The 8,363-nt window shown below is 40.6% G+C and overlaps 1 non-coding gene across 1 annotated transcript; it reads left to right on the forward strand.

The window, feature by feature from the left end:
- Positions 1 to 7,489: 7,489 nt before the first annotated feature.
- LOC141635744 (small nucleolar RNA R71) lies at positions 7,490 to 7,596 on the forward strand. The gene has a single exon (XR_012540407.1). It is a non-coding gene; the product is annotated as a small nucleolar RNA R71 (small nucleolar RNA).
- Positions 7,597 to 8,363: the final 767 nt, after the last annotated feature.

Here is an 8,363-nt window from a genome sequence, read left to right on the forward strand (position 1 = left end):
TTAAAGATTATGTTACAAGATTCAATGCAGAAAAGGTGGAAATACGAGGCTGCAACACATCCACGACAATTAATACTTTTCGGCAGGGCTTAGACAAGGATTCAGATTTATATAAAGAACTGAATATGCACCCATGTGAGAGATTCGATGATGTTCAGTAGCGAGCTACGACAGCACTGAGGCTGGAAGATGACATCTTATCTAGGAAAGGAACGCTAGCATTCGATAGAACAAGCAGCAAGGCTCCCACGGACAAAAAGGAGGAGAAAACCAAACCATACAACATTACCAATATAACCAAGGTAGCAGAAAAATCCCAGCAAGGGGAGGGTTCAAAATATCCACCCAGATTAGCCGAATACAGGTTCACTAGGGAGTTGGGCGATCAAGTGAGGTGGCCTAAACCACCAACGGAGGATAGACCAAATGACGATAGGCACCGCAGCAAGAGGTGCGAATATCACCAAGATATAGGGCACAAAATGGAATATTGCTTCATGCTCCGAAAAGAAGTAAGGTTCCAGGTACGGAAGGGGAACCTGGACCACCTGTTATCACGTGGGGGCAGGCTGGACAAGAGGGAAATAGCAAATCAGGTACTCCCTTTTTCTCCACCTATTTGCACGAAGATTATCAACGTGATAACAGGTGGATCCGAGTTATCAGGCTTAACTTACTCTGCGGCCAAGAGATGAGCCACAGAAAGTAAGGGGAATCATCCATAAATGTCATGCAGGGTAAGCCAGAGTGCCCTGCCTACTGTCACGTTCGACGAAACTGACGCAGCAAATGAACCAGGACAGCACCACGATGCACTTACCATAACAAAAGAATAGCCACTTTTCTCATCTAAGTGGCGGAAATCATCCAAAGGGGAAGCGATCTAAGGGTACACATTCAATTGTAGATATCATTTTCTCCAAGGTACTAAGTCTAAAAGGATACTAACAAATCACCTCCAAGTTGTGTCAAAGTAGAGTACTTTTATCCTCAATCGCTAAATGCTTTTGTCAAGAGTAAGCTCCTTATGGTGTTAGAAACACTGTAGGATCGCGGAATTTCCCCTCTTGCCTAGACAAGAAGAAGGGTCGTCCCCTCTCCACCATGCAACAAAGAAAGGATCATCAATGGATAAAAGGGATCGATATGCTTTGAGTTTCACAATGGTAGTTTGCTTTTGATTTGTTTTTCCCCCCAATCTCTTGTGGCATTTGTCTTTTGAGAACTTTTCTTTGCCATTTTTGATATTTGGCAATTTGATACTTGGCAATTCTTTGCATTTTTTTTTAACATTTTCAAAGTAACCCCATTTTATAGCAAGGGTTCTTTTATTGAAGCACAGGAGTCTATTTTTCCTCTTCTTTTCATTGATGCAATTTTTACAAACTTTTTGACTTTTATTTTGGTACTTGAACTCAAATTGGAGATTATTGTGCCCATTCACTTTTTGTTGGCAAAACATGATGATAGTAATGAAAGAACGGTTGCATGGCATCAAGAGTGACCTTGGAATAAACGGTAGCCAAGGAGTCATCACACCACAAGGTACCCTTGACTAGGCCTTAGTTCATGGGTCAAAACATACTAGTATGACACATCCTAGGGTGTCATGAGGGTATTCTAGCAAACAAAGTCTCAAGGAGAAAAATTATCTACAAGGTCCTATATACACTTGCCAAGCTTCCCAACTAGACATTTTCACAAAACTTTTCCTAATATGCAACTACATGCCATGATGCAACAAGCATATATACAACCTAATATAAATGCTACTATCACTAGTATACCATATAATCTAAATGTAATTCATAAAATCACATTGGTTTGTACCGCATCAAATAAAAAGAAGCCACATTGTCATTAACATACAAGAGGAAAAATGAGATTTGAAAAGTTCATACTATGCGGTCTTCATATTCCTCATGCCTCGAATGTGGCGTAGTCAGTCCCAAGTGATAGGAGTGAACACAAACAAACAATATATACAATATATACATTCCTTCACTACAAAAGGAAAGAACATGTTTTCGGATATTTCAAATTTTTCAAATTTTTATCATTTTCTTGGATTTTTGAGTTAGATAGTGTTAGAATTCCCCATCCCCACACTTAGAATGGACATTGTCCCCAATGGACAAAACAATAGGGAATTGTGCAAATGCAATGAAATGAATGATGCATGATTCTATACTAGGTGTATACTATATGTGAAATATTTACATGTGATAAGTATATACAAGTGATGCAAACGAAACTATACTATATGATGCATGCTTTCTATTGTTCGGAGAGCTAATTTGTATTAACTCGCATTCCTTATAAGTGAACTTCCCCAAACCGGACAAAACACTATTTCTAGTGCAAAAAGGGGGAAGTTCATTCACAATGCATGAAATGCAATGCATGAATGAAGATTGTCATTTTGGATTCTTGTAGTGGGAGCAAAAAGATAAACACGTCAATGTAACCGAGGTGGGAGTCCTTTGAGTGGTGCTCGGACTCCAAACTACTAAGAGTTCAAAGTGACTCTCTAAAAGATACAAGTTAAATATTGTACAAGTCATAGAAACATGGGACAAAAACAAAGCAAAAAGAGGGGTAGCAGACTCACAATGGAATATGTCAATACTAGCATAAGTGATCAACCCCGCATTGTGGTGTCCTCCTTTGAGCTTTGTCAACCATCAATTGTCTCTCATCGCGACATCATCATCATCATCATCATCATCTACCTCCATTGAACCGGAGGTTTCACCATTATCTTTTTCACTGGAACTTGAACTTTTCTCTTCTTCCTCATCATCTTGGCAAGACCCACTACCTTCCCCGCTCTCATCATCAACTTCCTCCTCTATCCTTGTTTCCCGATCATCCCTTTCTTCATCTTGAGAAGCATTAGGAAAGAACACTTTCCTATCCACCCAATTTGGCAAAGAACTCGAAGGATCAAGGAGTCCTTGCCTAGAAAGATGGAAAAGGTGTGGATAATGGGCGTAGTAGGTATTCACCCGATCATTGTATACTTCCTTATGCATATGTTGCATTAATTGTGTCAAGTAGTCATTGCCCACCATAGCATTACTCGATTTGAACTCGTGGTAGGCAAAGGGATATGGTGGTGTAACAATGGAGGAGGAGGGCTCTTCTCTTGGATTTTGTTGTTGCTTAATGATGGTCTCGGCTTGCTCAGAAATGGGAATAAGGTAGTTGGTTCGGTGGGTGGAGATGCGACAAATCTTGCTTGGTAAGACAATGGACTTGGCATCCTTGATGAGCCACTCATAAGTATGGTCTAAGTTATCATGCTTGACCCATTGAAATTTGTGGATCAAATTGCTCATATCAAGAAGGTGTTCCTTTAACCGCTTTGTAAGTGTTGTCTTTGTTTAACTTCGGGTTAAATTGCCTTGCCAATCTCGTCACCAAGCCTCTATTAATAATGAAAGCCGCGCCATCTTTTCCATTCTCAATATCCAACCATCTCTTGATCAATAGTTTAAGAACATTGTACTCACTTTTGGGCTTCCCACCAACATTCAAAAAGGACTCAACATAAACAAAGTCTAATTCCGTCAAGTGATTGGCTTCTTTTATAGCAATCAAAGTGTTAGCCACGAACTTGTGCCAATACCTTATATCCGGATGATGAATGTACAAGGCGTGACACTCCCTGAAAGTAGTGAAGTCGCGACCGGAGATGGCTTGCCAAAATGGTTTGGCATCAAACTCAAAAGGTTTCTTGTTGAATCGGTCATGGGTCTTAAGCCCAAACACTTTACCAAAATCACTCTTATGCATTGTTCTAGTCTTGTTTTCGTGACGGAATTCTACATAATCTCGAGCCTCAATTTTATACTCCCTAAAGGAACTATTGAATTCCAATGTCAAAGAGGGGTATGTCAATTCATTCATTTCAAAGAGGGTTGATAAACCCATAGACTCGAAGAATGCCTTTGTTTACTCAAGAACACCCAATTTACCCAAAGCATCTTGACATACAAATTTAATAGCTAGAATCTTCTTCTTGGCTAGGGATTCAAATGCAAGCCTATGCTTATCGGATATGAAAGTTACCTCCGGATAATTCTTCAATTGTCCCACCCTCCAGGATAGAAGTAGTAGCTTCCTCCATAGCATTGCCGGTTGATGGGGCTTGCTCCCTTTGTTGAACCAAGACCAATGCCCTTAAAGCAAGAGCTTGTTGTCTCTTGGATAAAATTTGTGTCATTTTTGCCTTGTTGCCTCCTTTGGTTCTTGCCATTGCTATTCTCCTTTCAAATTAGTATCAACAAACCAAGTTTATGCTTGAATGCTCCTTTATTCTTCAAGTTTCAATTGAATGCCCAATCAATTTGGAGATTTTCGAATTTTAACCCAACCCTAGAGGAATTGATTGATTTTGTGAAGAAATTGTTGTTGGAATGGTCTTATTGTTGATAAAGGAGTGATTTGTTTTTTATTTGAGCAAGTTTAGACTTATTGTGGTGAATTTGGATGAGGGTTTGAAGGTTGAAGTGAGGGAAATTATTTCTGTTTGTGTTTGTGTTTGAATGAAAAGAAATAAAATGAAATGAAGAAGAGGGGTGAGTCCCGTGTTTTGTTGATGTAGCAGGTAGGGACGGGCGGCTTAAGGTCGAGTCGGGCGGATTTTCATCCAGTGAAAAGTCAACAATCTGCTTGACTCTGGAGACGGGCGTCTTGAAGGCAAGTCGGGCGGATTTCTGCCTGGCTCGCTCGACTTGAGTTTGGGACGGGCAGATTGTCGTCCAGTGCAAAATTTACAATTGAGAGCTTCTTCAAGACCCACGACTTCAGCTGAAGTCTAGCGAATTGAGCATTGGGTCGCTCAGGCTGAGGTCGGCTCGGGCAGATTTCTTTCCAGAGCACAATTTCACTTTCTTCCTCTTTCCCAGTCCCCGCGAGCTCAGGTCTACTCGTGGGGATCTTCTCCCCGTGTCAATTCTTCTTCTTTCCTTCGTCATTTGTCCTTGGGTAGCATTACAAAGGCTTGATTAGCCTAGGCATGTGCTTCCCCACACTTGATCATCAAACACTACACATTTGAAGCACATTAAAATCCCTCCCTCACTTGCTCTCATGTTACACAAATTCGTGAAACAAAGCATGTAAAATGCATTGCAAAAATAGTGTAATGTACAAGTTAAATGAAATGCAAGTTAAGAGGTTAGAATATTTATAAATGGTGGTTTAGGGAGGACCCCAACAAACTCTCCTTCTCTTGAGAGGTGTCAAGGGGGCAAGGCCAAGGTGTTGTTGATGTTGCTCAACACCTTGTAGAAGTAGTCAAAGGCTTGTTCATTTTTATGATAAAGGTCATGCATAGACCCTTGCACATTGTTGTCTTCATTGTTGTAGTCCGAGTCAAAGTGTTGACAAGGATCCATCAAGCCTTGGTATAGAGTCATAGCATTCCCAATGTAGGGATTAACTAACCTCAAATTCATTGTCCCATAGACCATACACTTCATTTGCTTTCTTTCTCCCCTATGTTGGGTAGATTATGAGTTGACAAGAGAAACTCTCCTTTTTTGTTATCATGGTCAATGAGGCGTCCATCTATACTTGTCATGGGTGAGCTTTGCAAGCTCTCATTCTTGTTGTGTAAAATTCCATGTTCTCCGAATAGAGCCATTTCAACATCATCAATATCTTTCTTCCAATTGGGCGGCGTGTCTTTGCCCTTCTCTTTGAGATTTCTATCTTTCCCTTGTTGTTTGAATGGAGATTACATCTTCTTCTTGTCACTCTCCCGAGTATAGTGATCAACCATAAAGCATGGCTCAAACAAGTTAGAAGCTCTCATAGTCTTATCAAGATTGAAGGTGACTGTTTCATCGCCTACTTCAAGGGTGAGCTCTCCATGTTTCACATCGATCACCGCTCCGGTGGTGTATAGGAATGGTCTTCCTAGAATGATTGGAATGTTGGAATCCTCCTCCATAATAACAATGACAAAGTCCACCGGTATGAAAAACTTTCCAACTCTCACGGGTACATCTTTCCATACCCCTAGTGCTTTCTTTGTTGAAACGATCCGCCATTTGTAAGGTCATCTTGGCGCACTTGAGCTCTCCCACTCCTACTCTTTCACATGGCGAATATGGCATGACACTCACACTTGCACCTAGATCACATAGTGCTTTGTTGATTGTGGTCGCTAATGGTACATGGAATGGAGAAGCTTCCCGGATCTTTGAGCTTTGGAGGGGAATTCCCTTATAGAATTGCGATACTTACCTTAGTAAAGGCAATGGTATCCAATCTTTGTATGTACTTCTTCTTGGTAAGGATATCTTTCATGTACTTTGCATAGGCCGGAACATGGTGGATTAGCTCCGTGAATGGTATAGAAACTTCTAAATTCTTCACAATATCCATGAACTTTCCAAGTTGCTCATCAAACTCGGGCTTGGCTTGGCGATTTGGAAATGGAAGTCTAATCACAATAGGCTCTTTATCAAATTCTTTAGCCTTCTCTTCACTTCTCTTTTTTGATGAGTCATTGGCAGTTGTCTCTACCACCTTAGGATTTATCCTTAGTGGTTCAATCACATCACTTTGCTTGTCATTCTCCTCAACAATACCTTCTTCTATTAGCATCTTCGGTCCCTCATATCTTTTACCACTCCTCAAGTGGATAGTATTGATGGTCTCATGTCTTGTGGGAGGATTATCTTGAGGAGGTAATTGTCCCTTTTGTCTTTGGGAGCTAGAAGAGGCAAATTGAGACAATTCAGTCTCTAACATTTTGGTGTGAGTAAGGATATTGTTGATGGTAGTGTCTTTAGCTTGGCTTTCCTTTTGCATTTGATCAAAGAAATCTTGTTGGCTATTTTGCATTTGGAGGACCGCTTTTTGAACATCAAAAGCTTGGTCATTGGGTTGATTGTAGTATGGTCTTTAAGTTATAGGATTTCTCATTGGAGGTGTTGTGTATGTGGATTGAGGGTTCTGGACATATTGGCTCTTGTATGAAAGATTTGGGTGGAATTTGGTATTATCATTGTAGTAGTTAGAATAAGGGGTGCCATTCTTGTATTCTTGGAAAGCATTTACTTGTTTAATTATTCCCCTACATTCGTGTTGATCATGTCCCAAGGTTCCACAGCTCTCACACACTCCATTTGGGATTGAGGATGTTGCCATCATAGCATTGACATGTTGTTTGGGTGATTGGGAAGCTTCATCAAGCTTGGCCATGGCCTTCTCAAACTTCAAGTTTATGGTGTCGATATGAGTACTTAGTTGAGTACCCAATTGTGTGATGGAATCCACCTAATACTTCCCTCCACTAGTGGCTTTTCTTGGCCTACTATATTGGGAATTATGAACCACCATTTCTTCGAGTTTAGCCCATGTTCGGTTGTCATCAACCTAGGTGAATCTCTCATTAGAGTCCATATTTAGCACATTTCGAGAGTCTTCATATAAGCCATTCCAAAACTGTTGGACGAGGAACCACTCGCTTAGTCCATGGTGAGGACAAGAGCGACATGTATCCTTGAATCTCTCCCAAGCCTCATATAGAAACTCTTCATCTCTTTGCTTGAACCCGGTGATTTGGGCTCTCAACATGTTAGTCTTCTCCGGAGGATAGAACTTCTTGTAGAAAGCAAGTGATAACTTCTTCCATGAATCAATTCCAAGGGTAGCCTTGTCTAGGCTCTTTAACCATTGCTTTGCGGGTCCGATCAAGGAAAAAGGAAACAACACCCATCAAATTTGGTCTTGGGTTACTCCGGTTTGAGAGATTGCATCACAATAGTCACAAAAAGTCTCCATGTGTAGATGGGTATCTTCACTAGACATCCCTCCAAATTGACTTCTATCAACTAATTGTATGAATGCGGATATGGCAATGAAATTACCGGTTAAGTGAGGTGGTGTTGGAGTACCATTTTGTAGGTTCTCCTTGGTTGGTACGGAATGAGATGAAAATTTAGGCATGAGATAAAAATTTAGGCATTGTGGGTTGAGTTTGTGGTTGGTTTTGAATTGGGTTCTCCTCTCCTTCTCTTGCAAAAGGATTGGTAAACTCAACACTATCCGATTGGACAACACCAATGTCCACAAGTTCTCCAATACCCAAACTTGTTGAAGCCCTTCTAACGGTTCTTCTAATGTTGGTCAAGGTTCTTTCAATTTCGGGATCAATAGGAAAAGGTCTACCTTGTGATCTCCTAGACATGCAAAAAGCAAAAAGCAAACAACTAGAAAAATAATTAAAACTACCTTGAGGAATTTGACTTCTCCAAAGATAAGAAAGACACAACTAAAAGCAACAAATGATAACAATTCAATTGAACACCGTCCTCGGCAACGGCGCCCTTTTTGATTCGGTT

This window comes from Silene latifolia, chromosome Y (genome assembly GCF_048544455.1).
Source record: "Silene latifolia isolate original U9 population chromosome Y, ASM4854445v1, whole genome shotgun sequence".
Classification (NCBI taxonomy): Eukaryota; Viridiplantae; Streptophyta; class Magnoliopsida; order Caryophyllales; family Caryophyllaceae; genus Silene; species Silene latifolia.